This window comes from Nothoprocta perdicaria, unplaced genomic scaffold, assembly GCF_003342845.1.
Source record: "Nothoprocta perdicaria isolate Ctin4 unplaced genomic scaffold, notPer1 scaffold_33, whole genome shotgun sequence".
Lineage (NCBI taxonomy): Eukaryota > Metazoa > Chordata > Aves > Tinamiformes > Tinamidae > Nothoprocta > Nothoprocta perdicaria.
The window spans coordinates 4,177,351-4,192,616 of record NW_020455566.1 but is presented as its reverse complement, the minus strand read 5'-3'; positions in this window follow the sequence as shown (position 1 = coordinate 4,192,616).

The window sequence follows — 15,266 nt, the reverse complement described above, 5'->3', positions numbered from 1 at the left end:
GAACCAGTTGTTGTGACACAGTTGTTCATGGCACAGTTCATCAGCCAAAGAGGAGAATGGATTTGCTGGTGACATCAGAATCAGACAGTGGTCCTGGAATAGAAGTTTCATTGGTATCCACAAGCTCCTTACAAAAAGAAGTCCCATTTCCTGAGGTATCATTTCACCTTATGGACTCGTAGCAGAGTTAGCTGCTGTCCTGCATCCTGTCCCTGGTGATTTGCCCACACATTGTGCTATCATGGGTTTCTCATCTTCTTATCTGAATCTCCAATTCATAACTGTACACAAAGAATAACAAAAAATCCTTTCTTCTGTGCCACTTTCATCTGTGAGCAGCCAACCCACAGCAACGGTCTCCTACATAGTTGAAACTTATCCTTTACCTGCTCCATTGGCTCGATCTCATCCCTCTGACCTTACATTGGCTCTCATGAGTTCAGAGTGACCTGTTCAGGGAGATAACTTGCTGGCTTTTGTTGATCTGTGTCGCTCATAAATCTACATATGAGTTAAAATCTCTCAGCTGTTTTGCTTAATAATTACATGCACATGGGATTTGTCTCAGTTYGAGATAAACTATCAATTTCTTTGAAGAAAAGTTGCTTGGGAAAAAAATGACTTGTAGAAATTAATTTTGCAACACTCTTAGCTCTTTATGCCTTCAAATCGCATCCCTTTATTATTCACCTAAACACTCCACAGCTAATCACAGAGCTCACACTTCTCCTTGACTAGCTAGATTCCTGCTGCTTCATGATTCATTACCTGTAAATGAGTCCCTACAGTTGCACTAGCAAAACCTATTCCCAGCTACACAAAAATCTTCTGATCTGTTCTTTTGCTGAGCTCCTTTTGCTATATGTGCCTGCAAGAGAGGAAACTGCTGTTCAGCTACAGGTAGGAGCTGCAAATGGAGAAGTTGTTTCATCTTGATGGAAAAAGTGACTTTTTTCTTCTGTGAGAACCACAAGTTTGTCTTGTCTCTGAGAGTGTAAAATTAGTTCCCTGCTGTGCAATAGCTCCAGGACAGTAGGCATAGGATTAGGGAGACTCTGTAGAAATAAGGGCTATGAATCATGCAATGGGATTTCCCTGCAATCTCTACAGCATTCCTCTCRTGTCCAATGTGGATCCTGGACCACAACAATTCTGTTTGAGCCAAGATATCACCAGTGCTCAGGGACAGCCTGGTTACCTCTGTGGGTACAGTCATTTCAGATGGCTATTGGGCATCACCTCTGAGCTGGAGCCACAATTTGTGAACATTTGAGACTGGCAGAGAATAACTATTCCAAGTTGGGAAATTGATTTTTTTGTTTGCTTGTTTACAGTGAAAACCTTAGATTTCAGAGTGCTTTTGCTGGAGCAGATACAGCAACTGCCCCGGGATGGTGTGTCTGGCAAGCTTCCTCCACTCAGGGCAGTGCAGCAGGCTGCAACGGGGCAACCCAGCAAGAAATACTCTCTCCTGAGCAGCCACCACACTCTCACGTAAGGGAAGAAAATATTCTCACCAGAATTTGTGTGACTTRTACATGGTGACAGCATTAGCATAGTCCTGTGCTCCTGTCCTGGGAACTCCTGTGGCTCCAGGAAAGTTCCAGGCTTTCACTGCTCCTGGTCCTTAGGACTCRCTCCCAGGACTTGGTGTTCCCATCTGCCAGATCCTTCCCTGCTGCCTGGGGATGATGTTGCTATGACAAGGCCGGTATGCAGGATAGACCTCCTCAAACTATGGTAGTGGTTGATGTCCTGCACCAATATGAGGTACATAACTGCCAAGTCCCAAGACAGCATCTGTCATGCCAGGAGCTCAGCCACATCCCTTGCGTGTGACATCTAGCTGGATTGCCTTGTCCATGACTGTAGAGGACAGAGCCTCTAAGCAGGGYCCGTAGTCCCCTCTAAGAGGTCCCAGAAGGAAAAGCAGATGGAATGTGTTTACACTACGCTCTATCACAAGGCAATATCACAAGTGAAGATTAAGGGTCAGTCAATAGTTTGCGATCCAACTTGGCAGTCAACTGAGGAAAGGTCCCCATCTCGAGGGAGAATTTTGAACACCATGGCCAGAGAGAGAATGCCACAGGAGTGGACCATTTGCAMCATCACTGCTCCGGGATTTGACAGCAGGTGAGTGAGCCCTTTATGCTCACTGCCATGGACAGCCATGGCCCTTTCCTGCAAGGATGTGGACACTCTGGCTCATCCTCCAGAGTGGGTCCCAGGCAGCAGGCTGGCATAGCTGGAGTCTTCACCTCTAGAACAGCATCCACTCCTTCATAGTGGGATATCGATGGTGATTTCATTTTTGTTTCACTTTCTTCCTTGTCACCAGCATTCCTTTTGTCCCTTGCGCCCTTTACAAATGTTAATTTCCATCTTTGTCTCAGCTGTAGCTGATTCAGTGCATTGTCTTTTGCCAACTGAAATGAAATCCTCCTTGATAGGCAGATCTTAGAAAATTAACATCCAGAAGCAATTTGGAACAAGCACAGCTGAAGGGAGAGAGAAAGAGAGACAAGAACAGGACTGCCAGTTTGTAAAGCACCTCTGACCCAGAAGAGCTTTGCAAACTTGGGACTGTATACTGCCTCTGTTCATCAGTGGTCTCCTGTCTTCATTTCAAGACAGGAGAAATACCTAGGGACACAGAGMTAGGCTGGATTTCACACTCCTGTTGGATTTGCATCAGCTAGGGCATTCATTTCCAAATGTGAGGGATGAGGATGCAAGCAGGAACCCAGGACATATCATGCTCAGGCAATCTCATTGCCTTTTACAACAAAATACTTGGCTTTGTGGACAAGGAGAGTGGGGGATACAACGTATTTTGACTTTAGAGAGCATTTTGCCACCATCTTCTAAAGCAGTCTCAGCTGGCACTGAGGAAGTACRGGTTAGGCAAACCAGCTCTCAGGTGGCTGCAAACTGGCCAGACCACCAGACTGAATGGTAGTGAGCACCGGACTGATACCAGCTGATGGGCAGTAACACATGAGAGTCCCTGGAGCATGTGCCTGCATGCTACATTAGGGCTCGTATTCAACATCTGGACGATGACACGGATCACATCCTCAGCAGGAATTGTGTCCAGTTCTGGGCTAGGTCTGGCTGAGCAGCAGCCTTGTTAGGAGGGAACTGGACACTGCAGTGGACACAAGGTTCAACATGAACTGGTATGAGAGTGCTCCCACTGAGGATAAGGGAACTATTGTGCAACCCTATGGACTTGTGCAACCCTATGGACAATATGGCCAAGAGATCAAGGGTAGATACTACCAGCTTTACTCTGGCTGGTGAGGCCATACCTGGCAACTGCCTCTAGTACYGGACTCATAGGTCAAGATGGACATGGGAAAACTGGAGAGGGGTCAGWGAAGGGCTATCAAGATGGTCAAGGGCCTGAGGCAGATGATATAGAAAGAAAGGCCAAGGGAGTTGGGCTGAGCGGGAACAGCAGAATGGGTAAGGAGTGATTAAATGGCAGCCTGGAGGAACTCGAAAGGGAGTTACAACATGACACTGCCAGATGATATATTAAGTGGCAACGGCCACTTACTGAACCTTGAGAGATTTTGTTCAGACGTCAGGGCAAAAAATATCCCTGTAAGGGCAGTGCAGCCTTGGAATAGTACAACAGAAAGGCAGGAGTCTCAAAGAGAACAGGTATTTTTCTGTTCAGGGCTCCTCAGATAAAATGTAATTCAGACCCTTAACCATATTTGTTGCCCTTTTCTGCAACTTTTCTAGTCCTATTTTCTTGTTATTGTTTTACCACCCATGAGTATAGTCAGATACCGCAGGTCCTGTTCATGTTTCACAGATGGAAAAGATGGTGACAGAGAAAGGGCTGCCAGAGGAATCTGGGGACTCCAGAGGAGACGGCTGCCCTGTGGATCAAGGACGCAGTGATGCGCACGCATGGCGTGGGCAGCGGCAAGGTCAACGCTGGTTGCTGCTGCAGAATTGATGCAGACCTAGAGGGAATGTGGGCAGCAGCCAGTACTTGTGGAGAAAGAGCTTGTACCTGCAGCATCACTTGCTGCTTTCAGCTCCATGACTTCAACCCAACAGCTCATTTTCTACCACAACCACTCAAATACCCATTGAAGATGGTACCTCTTGTCCTCCGCAGCTCCTGAAGACATCTCTGCCCTCCAGGAGTTGAATGTAGGAAGGACTTCATGACTCAGYACACAGAATCTTTTGATATTCAAGTTCCCACCTTGATTCTGGTTTCAAATCTTTGTATTGCTACATATATACGTAGCTAGTTAGACATAGTTTTTCCCCTACAGATTAATTGTGTGGCTTTATTTTATGCACTAGTTTKCATAAAGTATTATACTTTCCTTAGGCAGCCAGAAATAGCTTTTCATTCATATCATTGGGGAAAAGCCAGAAGTCTGCGTGATTGAGTTACACTCCCAYGTGGCAAAGCTGGAAAATACACAGGATAAATCCTCCTGACTGCCAGGGCAAAAAGACCCAGCTGCTTTTGGGTAGGGCCCGTACTATGAGTGTTGAAGGTGAGCTGCAGAAAGCAGMGAGCTGGAGCAGAGATGTGCAGTCCCGCTTCTGTGCTCTCACAGGAACAAAATGCACACATAATATGGTAATAAATACACTGATCCTGGTTGTAGGTGAAGCAGCAAAAGAAAATTCCTCTATTTACAGTGAGTTTTAATCTGAAATGTCTAAATGACTTCTCCCACTATATCAAGACAGCCACTTGTACACAGATCAGAGCACTGTCTTTCTGCTCATCTCTGATCTCAGATGACATTCCCTGAGCACAGCTTTCCTAATATGTGATTCCCTTCTGGAGAATCTCTATTGGATTCCTTAGTGACTTCCATTCAGATTCATTATCCTTCCCTCAAGGCTCCATCTCTCATTTCTGCAGTCTTTTTTTTTCAGATAAACTATGAGGTCCCTCATCACACTGGAGATCCACTACCCACCTCTTGAGTGATCTACTCCAGTATGCCACTGGTCTACTACCACTGAGAAGAGAAACATCCCATCCAGCAACTTACACTTCAGGAAGGAAGAAGCGTTGTTCATTATTCCTTATATTTAGATGTGTAGATATTTAGTTGATAGCGCAAAATCAGAACAGAAAAGTACTCCTTCATGTTGATGTATGGCAGATGAGTGGGACAGAAGATACAGATTTGTTCTGGTCAAGGACTCAGAAACTTTCACAGGCACAAAGTATGTTCGGATCATTCAAATTCAGACAGCTGGGAATGATGTATAAACCCACAGCAGTAAGATCTTAGTGCTGCTGGTAGGCTGGCACAACYGTACACGTGAAAAGCCTACTAGCAACTTTAATAATGCAAAATCTGTAAGGACACAAACAGGCTTCAATAATGTTAATAAAACACCCACAGTGTCAGCTCATAGAAATCTTCATATTAAGGACGCAAGTTACCATGGCAGAGCCCTAACAAGTTTCAAGTGCCTTTTCCTTGCTGGAGTACACTATCTCTAATTTAGAGGTAATGGAAGAMAAGGAAAAAAATAGATTTAAAAAATGTTTTAATCAAAATTCTACATCTGATTACAAAAGTCCATGAAAAGAAGTACAGACCTATTTCTGCCCCCTTGTCCCATGATTATCTCATTACTTTATTCTGATCCACACCAGTTTGAATAAGACCAGAATAAACCCCCTAGGTTTTGAGATAATCTCTTGAAGATTTTGGCTATACTTGTTATAGTTCAGGAGTCCACATTTAATCAAAGTGCAGTTATTACCTTGCAGCTGCATTACATATTATAGTTAAAATTTGCACAACAGTTTGAAATCTCTCTGGATATTGTATCATTTTGAGAACAAAAGCTACACATCTTCTCGCGATGCTAAGACAAAGGCCAGAAGAATCAGATCGAATAAAAAGCACAATAAGCTGCAGCTGCAGCATATGAAGGAGGAAGAAAAAAGACTTTTCAGCAGTTCTGCTTCCTAAGTGAACTTTTTCCCTTGAGCTGCAGGCAACACAACACAGCTAAGCCATTAGGCAAGCACTGCGATAGTAAAAAGGCCTCTGCAAAATGTGCAAAAAATCTGCTCTGAGGTGAGCATCTACCAGCACAGGGACTGCAGTGGATGTTGATGGTATTCAGTTGTTTACAGGACTGAGTCCAATTACACAGGAAAGCTCTAGCTCTGGGAAGCAGACTGATTATGTTGTGGCAACCTACAGAATGCTTCAATTAATTCCTCAATTAAACCCTCAATTAACTTATCAGATGTAGGACACACTGAGCTGGACAGGGCAGTTGATGCCTCAGCAGATTCCTTTGCCATGCTGGAAAGAATGTGGAAATCATTCAGGATTAAAATTCCTCTGGTCCATGCAGATTGCCTCTGCAAACACAGCAGGACTGCAGCCCAGCGGTGGTGGCAGGGACAAAAGCTGCCTCTCTGATCTCACATCTCCTTCTCACTCCTGGCTTCTTAAGACCATGCTCAGGCTTATGCTGGAGAGATCAAGAGAAAGAAGATCAAATAAAAATGCCAACTGCTTTCTCATGGGGTGAGCAGCACCAAGTTTATGCAGGGCCACCTGGTCGGGCCATTTGCAGAACCACTTGCTGTTGCTTTTCCCCTAAAACAAGGTCTACGAACGGTGCTCATTTATATCGGAAAACAACCCAGGTGTGCTTGCACAGAGCCTTCCTCTGCTCCTGACCCAGTTTGGTCTACTCTTCCTGACTGAAACAAATAAATCTTGTTACCCCTACACACTCAGGCTGTATATCACAGCTTATATGGCTCACAGCTGTTATCACAGTATTCCTGCTGAGGTGCGGGTAGCTCAGCATGCAGGTGTTGTCTGTCTTTTCACACCTTCACTCCCTTTGAGCCCCTTATTCTGTCACATCTTTCATAATTTGGGTCTCTTCTCAGTAAGGAGCCGAGTTTATAACCTGCTCACATGTACCAGCCTGTCTTATCTGCAGGAATGCCTAACCAAAGCAGCTAGAAGCACTAGCTTGACTGCACCAAGTGCACAAAACTCTTTCCCTGCACTTGTCTCTTCCATAATGACTCATTTTGTGTTGGGAAATTGTATAAATTTTGGGTAGAAATTAGTAGCGCAAGGGTGTGAACATTTCTCCATTGACAGTTAAGCAAAAACAGTATAAAAATTAGGTGTGAAGCGGTTGCTAAATGAAAATGCCACTTAAAGCTACAGCAGCCTCCTCAAATGAGTACAAATGGTTTTAAGAATTCAAATGGTTTTATTACAGGAGTTTTGATCGAATTAAATAGAAGTTCAAATTATCCAGCAATTTAATTAACTGAAAGTCACTGTATTTCTCACACATTTCATAAAGATGAATAATCCAATCATGCAAGATTTCAAAGAGTACTTAACGCAGGAATCTGCTACATTTAAGCCTGTATGAACTATGGATGATTTGTCCTTTTCCACACAATCCATTTCTAGAYATTACATGCCGTTTCTGTGATTCATTAATTATCCACCAACAAAAGTAGCACGTACGCATTCAGAATAGAATTGGCATCTCCCRGTCCTTTGCCTCTTCCAAATCAGAAGCTAAAGGGCAAGGAAAGACGAAGGGGCCACCTGCAAAGCCAGATCCTAAATTTCGGGTCCAGCTTGGCAAAAATTCGGTATGGGAGAGTACAAAACATTTCCCTGATGGGTCTCCTAAATGAATCTGTATTGAAGAGCTGCTTCCACCCTTCCAGGGAATACAGCGGTGTCACACTCACAGGTCAGGGAGCTCCTCATGGAGGCTTCTGCTGAATTATAACACTCATTTCAGTATTTCTGCTATCCACACAGCTAAAGGTATGGTAGGTGTCAGGATTTTGATAAAAGAGGATGTCACGATCTCCACTCCTGTTACCAGCAGGGAGCTGGAGACACTGGCTGCTAGAGGCAAAGCTCAAGACTTCTGTCGGGTTGCTCTAACTTAGCCACTCACTGCAAAAATCCCACTGTGTATCCCATGGATGGGCCCATGAAGCTGTCATATCTCCGATCCACAGCTGAGGTGAGCAGAATMTAAGTTCAATTGTTTCTGTAGGTTTTTCTTCCCCTTCTGCAGAAGTTTCTCATGCTCTGCTCATGCTGGTCTTCCCTCATTCAGACTCCTGTTTCCTCTGCACTTTGTCAGTGAAGCTTCTTCTGTGTGTGCAGATTCATGCTCATCTGTCTTCAAACCAAGATCAGGTCCCCATGGAAGAATACTACTCTCTTAAAAAAAGGCAGAAGAACCCAAGGGAAAGCGATACTTCACTGACATCTGTTCTTCACAAGAGACGGTGATTTTGTTTTTGTTGCRTATGTCACGGGGTGAAACCTGGAGATCTGATTGCACTCCTTAATTCTGGAGGAAATCTTCTACAACCTTCAGCAAAAAGCTTAGTGTCTTTATTCCTGGATCACCATATTTAAATGGGCAGACTAAAAAGCTGTGGGAGAACCCAACATTCTAGAACAGCTCCAAAAAGAATATTTGTTTCATGCAATCAGTGAGCTGTTGGGACACTTACACAGCCATATGGACAGAAACAGGCTGGGTTTACCTGAGATATACAAGTCTTGTCTTACCTGACAATGGACTGTTCCCACTTAACAGCAGTGACAACCTTTGATGGAAGAGCCATCTTCTCACCAGACGACAAACCAAGCAGGAGGACAGGGCTCAGCCTCTGGTGATGACTTTGTTGTACATGACCAGGTATGCTGTATATAAGCACATACATGGATATCCACACTTTCTACAAACATATGCCCGAAAATGCCTCGTGGATCAAGACCTAGACACGATGATAATGATGAAGCTGTTGGAGGGATAATGTGCCTGGGCTATAATTCAACCCAAAGAAAAGGGTTAGAGAACTACCACATTCTTTTCTTTTCCTTCTCTCTTTATTTATCATTCATACTGTCCCAACAGTATGAACTGTTGGGAAAGAGGTGACCTCTTGATGTGTGTCTATACAGTCCCTCAAACCTTCATTTGGGCCTTGGCACACTTGCTTAGTACAAAGAGCAGACACTGAAATAACTCTCAGTCACACTCTGCTCAGGTATTGCACATTGCAAATAATGAGACYCAAGCCTGTTTTGCCTCCTGGTACCTTGCTGCTTTGTTCACCATTCAGCGTTCCTGCCTTGATGGGGGAGGTCATAGTTCAGTTTTTCTAAATCTGGGCCCAATAGTCACATTGTCACATGCAGCACCAAACCTCTCTGTTCCAGTTGCAAAAACCTCTTGTCTCCACGTAGATGATGCCACTGCAGCAAGCTCTGCCCTTCCATTGAACAGGCGGACAGGTGAGCTTTCCTTGTTGTACCATGACAGCAAGAGCCCATGTTTGCTTGTGGAACCTGCTATCACACCCTGGTATCCCAGGGGGAAGTCTGCTCCACAACCCCCCACTACAGATCTCCTACCCAGCCCTTTCAGCTCTCTGTATCTAGCTTTAAAATTGTTCACTGCCATGGCAATGTCTCAGGAGTACCTCCGCAAGATAATGTAATAATAGCTGAATGTCAGGATWAAAGAAAAAGGAAAGGGACAAGTTAATCTCCTCAGTCAGTGAAAAGAGTAACAGACTATGTCCGATAACAGAGAAAACATAAATTAGCACAAAAATACAAAACCAAAGGACACAGACCTGGAGCTGGTAGTATCCTGGAGACACATCAGAGAAATCCCTGAGATGGACAAGCATACACCATTAAAGAGGCAGATTTTAATAACTGAGGACAGGCTGAACACATCACAGGCCAGGTGACCTCAGGTAAAACACAACCTCTACACTGCCTGAGGGTGGGAAGTCTGTTGCCTCTGTGCTGTTATTTTTCTTGAACTACCCACTACAAAGTCCTTTTTCCTGGTCGCTACTAGAGGCAACTTACTGGGCTAGAGCACTAGCAAACCTGTCGCAACACCGTGCAGTGTTAGGAAATCYAAATTGCACGGCTCACATAAAAGCACCAGCCAGCTCACCCGGGAGCAGATGCTATTCAAGTTTGCTCAGACATTCGGGCAGAGAAGAGGCTCTTGATAACCTTGCTTTTTGTCCTCGTACACCTCCATAACAGACTTTCTGGCAGCTGGCCTTGCCTCTCCAGAGCACATGAGAAAAGCAGAGTGCTGGAGGAGCTGAATGCAAACACATGCACTCAGTCTTCTGATGTTCTGCCTGCTTTCTCTCTTCGGACCACCTGTGCCCAGTGAATCACTCACTGCACCCCTCAGAGCAGAAAACTTCATGTTTTCAAAGGAAAATACCACATCCTGGGTCTGCAGTACAAATTCTCTGTGGGCAAAATCTGCCTGTGCTACAAACAGGTGAACCTGCAAACTGCATCCTCACCAGGTTGTCAAAGAAGTGACCAGCAACTCAAACATGCAGCAGACATCACCCCTTGAAGATCTCCTGGCTTTGGCAGATCTCAGCTTTCTTCATTCAAGAGAAGTAAAAAACTGTAATTATTGTACTAGCTATAAAATTACTTATAAATTTAGCACTATAAGTTTATAATTTAAATTTATAATATTATAAAATATATAAATTTATAAATGAGGGAAGCTGAGGCCTCACCTCTTTGCATATCACTGTAGGGAGGACACAGGCACACAAGGAGCCAGAGACCATATTACCAGCAGATTCAACAACAAAAACACACAGCCTTTTAATACCCTTTCCATCATAGTTCTCAAAATGCTGCCCGTAAGAGCCAAAGGCCTTTGGCTCTTAACTACACAGGAGAAACAGAGACACAGAACTTGACTTTCTCAGCACATTATCATCAGGGTGAGGACAGAGAGCTGGTCTCAGTCCAAGGGCAGCACAGACTTCATTATGTACAGTTGAGAGCTTTAATTCCCAGCACAATTTCACTTTTTTTCTTCCCAGCTATTCCCTTCTCTGACAATGTGCTGCCTCCTTCTCACCTACCCCTGGACACTTTCTTCCTATCGAGTCACAACCTTCCTCTAACCAAAATGCTTCCTTCATAACCTAAGAGAAAACCACAGTATCCCCCAGTGGGTTCACTGCTTGGAACAGTCTTTGGATGGTCCAACAACGTGAAAGAAATTCCTTTCCTTCAYGGAAAGGGAAAAAAAAGGTTGGAAGAGGTTTGCAGGTGAAGAGACCCAGAATCCCCAAATGGCTGAGGTTGGAAGGGACCTCTARAGATGATCTAGTCCAAYTCTCCTGCTCYASCAGGGAYACCTAGAGCATGTGGCACAGGGCCGCATCCAGGTGGGTTTTGAAGATGTACGGCAGAAGGAATTCCACAACTTCTCCAGGCAGCSTGTTCCGGGATCCTGTCACCCTCACAGTAAAGAAATTCTTCCACACATGCAGATGGGACCCCAACTGAAAGAATCAAAACCTACAAGAAGGGATTACAGTTTCTCAATTCCAGCAGGACAGAGGTAAACTACAGCCAGTCTGAGACTGCACAGCTTCAAACCTCAAGCACTCGTGATCTGCTACCCACAGGACATAYGTGGTGCTGCAATACTTGATCCCGGGAGCAGCTCTGATTTCTGCACAGGTGGCACCACTGTCCGGCCATGTCTCTTCATTGCTTCAGAAACTGCTCTTCTCCTGTTCAATTCCACCATCTAGTGGACATTACCAGGGAAGACCCGGCCGAGGCACACACAGCAGGACAAGAGTTGCTACAGGTCTGGTCATAAACTAAGCGTCATCCTCAGATTGCTCTTTTTTTTYCCCCCTACATCCTTGGTAAGACTTGCCCAAACACCTTTGTTACAGCAAGGAACAGATGTGCTCACTTAGCTTCTCAGYGTACATCTGAGCAAGTTCAGAACAAAGTACATATACCTGTGCCCCAGAAAGGGAGTTACACACTTTATACAAGATTTGTGTTAATCCTACSTATGGAAACCTAAAGAAGCGATAGAGAAGGCCCAAGGGGAATGTCCTGCTATGCAAAAGCAGGGAGGATGTCAAGGAGCCCAACTGATAGCTTCGAAAAAGATGTTCCAAATCAAAACCTGTGAAATTTGCTCGCCACTTCCCAATGATTTCTCATCACAGCTGCTAAGTTTATGTCAACGAAACATCAGATGAAAACCAGTGGTGAGCACATGCTGGAAATCAAACTTAGAAGAGTTTATCCAGAGTGTTCCAAGACCTGGCTGACCACTGCAACAGCTTTGATTTACATATGGATGTGAATGTGCCAACAGAAACTAAAAATACTGCTATTTTCAGAGCCTTCTTTACCAAAAAAAAYGTCATGTAGGATGTATGCACAAGAGAGCTACCACTGCCACCACTGAGGAAGCCTTCTAGCTGAYATTTGATAGTCCCACAAAAGGACTATTCCATCACCATTTCAGCAGTCGCACAGTAACAACGGAAGGTGCCTCTGGAGAGGAAAGCCCACTCTCAAGTCTTGATTTTCAGCTGCTTGCAACATTTGACAGGTTGTTCCGTTCCATCCCCCCAGGGCACTCCGTTAAGTAGCATCACCCACATCTGTGCCGTTTGGTCACGTGGAGGGCACTTAGGCCGCATTTGAAACAGTATGAGCTCAAATACACCCAATGTGACACACAAGACATAAACACGGACGCCAGGCATGWGGGGTGATACGTCGGCAAACCAGTAACAGCAAAGTCAAAATGTTTTCCCTGCAGTGCTGCCCAGTGTTGGGCTGGCAGCGAGCCTTCAGGCTGCAAGATCCTCTCGACAGCCTCAGCCAGGCGCCTGGATATCACATCACTGCCGACTGTCATAAAAACAAGATCACAGGGCCACCTGCAACAGTTGTTTTCATTGGTTAAAGCAAAGAGCTGCTAGCCTGAACCAGAATCTGATTGTTAACATCTTCTTGTGGCAGGTCACATTTTCATTTTCATGGCATTACCATGCTAAGAGCAGGCTCCTGTTAACACGAACAAAACCTGTTAAATAAGTAGAGTGGATTTATTAGATTACATCTATTACATATGCACAGTCAGTACGTATTTGCAACCTATATTTTAGGCCAAGGGTCAGGCCTCCTAAGGACAACACCATAAAGCAATAACATGACCACTATCTCCCTCCTCCCGCTCCAGAGTCCATATAATTTGCTCAATTTGAGATATCTATGATTCAACTTTTCTAGGTCGTTGTTACTCCACACTACTTAATATCCACCATCAGCTCCTACTGAGCTCATTTATCACTTAAGCAACACCAGCTACCTGACTCCCAAGGCCCAACGAAGCACTGTGGGAACGACTCTTGTCTCTAGGATTGGACACCCACACTCATACTACACACAACCCAAAAGTCAAGGGTCTACCTTCAGTCACAGAGCAGTTGCTGTGAGTAGACAGCATGTGCCTGCTCATGCAACAGGGGATGTTGGGTTGTCTTGATCCAGCTGCACAACAACTCAACCACCCTAGGCTGTATCAGGACGCTCAATGTACGCAGAGTGYGCACAAGCGAGCCCACACGGGCACCTTTTGCTCCATTTCTGCACTTATGTCCCTTTGTCAGAACTATGACTACCCTCTTACAAAAGGAAAAAAAAAAAAAGACAAAAGACCTTGGAAGCAAATATTCTTCTCACTTATGAGCTACCTCTGTAACAGAGGMAAATATGAACACTTCATGGAGAGACAAAATAGCACCGCTCGCCAACTCTGGAAGTAGATGCTCTCTCGGAGAAGGTCCTGTCAAGAGGACCAGACCCTGTGCACTACGTCGTGCACCATCACTGCACACCAACAGCCAGGGAAACTTCCTGCWCCTCGGAAAGGCAGCAGGTTAAGTGACTTCCCTGGCACGACAGAGTAACAGCAAGGCCACAGATGAATTTTCCAGAAGAGCATTTACACGAGATTCTCTGTTGGCTCTCGAGATCCTCATGAAAAGGCCAACAACCTGCAGCACAACCTCTTCCACGTGGCGGGACCCCAAGAGAAGCGGTAGCAGCAACCAGGACTCCAGTAGCAGGGGCCGACCGGCTTCCCTCGGCTGCTTCCCTCTTTTCTACCATTTGTACTTGGTGCTACCAGGCACAATTCTGAGCAGAGAGCGTATAAGTGAGGCATGGTAACTACATTAGAAGGCAACTCAATGTAGTCCCATTGCCAAATATATCAAAATATATCTTCTGTGCCATCAGACAACTTCTCTCATGGAAGAGAGCCAAGGTTTTAATATCATAGAAGGGGGAATACATTTAACATAAAGAGCATGAACTATGACAGAAAAGAGAGAAAAAAATAACACAGAAAATGAATCACAGCAGTAAAGATGATGCAGCACAGCACTGTATTACAGAAGCACAAAAAGTGAACAAAAGGAAAAGCCACATTCAACTGCAGCAACCTAACAGTCCAACAGCAGCAATGCAGGAGAAAATGAAGCCGTGTGATCCAGTGATTTAAAACTGTATTCCATGTCAGCAACTGTATTTGCCACAGACAAGCCTGATGCTCAAAGAACATAAAGAATAATTCATTTATTAATCCATAACTAAATTTATCATAGTTTAAGGCCAGGTGACACCGCGTGGGCAGGAGGAAAACGCATGCGAAGCACCTGGATGAGTATCCGGGCAACAGCAAGGTCCGCTCTGCGAGACAGGCAGAAGAAAGGTGTGAGACTCGCCCAGCAGCCAGGCACAGGCCACAGGTGAAGCGGAGACCGGGGGAAAAGCATCTTGTCACCACAACAGGGTGAGGATCCTCCTCTCCCCCTCTGCTTTTGCTTGCAGTTGTTCCTCTTCTGACAAGGATCGGCTGCTTGGATCCCTCTGGCCAGCAAGAGGAGAGGGGAGAGAGAGGGGAAAAAAAAATTAGGGCAAGTAAAGGTCTCTCCGTGCAGTATCTGGAGCCCCGGGAACTCCTTTCAGCTGCTTCTAGCACACACACAGCAGCTATTGCATCCAGCGTCAAAAGAGGCGGATTCCTCCCTCTTGAAAGCACCAAACCTTGCCTGCTTCTCCACTTCCTTCTCACATCAGYCCCAAGAGTCACTGCAAGGCCCAAGCTAAACGCCGGCCAGGGGAAAAATAAAAAATAAAAATATAAAATAAAATAACCCCACGCAGCTGCTTTCTCTTGACTCCGCAATGCCCTCAAGGCGCCGACGGGACGACAGCGGCAGCCGGTTCCCCTCCGCGAGGGCTGCCCGAGCGCAGCGCCCGGGACACGAGGCAGAGCAGCGGCGCGCGCCGCCTCAGCGCAACCGCCACCCGAGCGGCGGCGGCGGC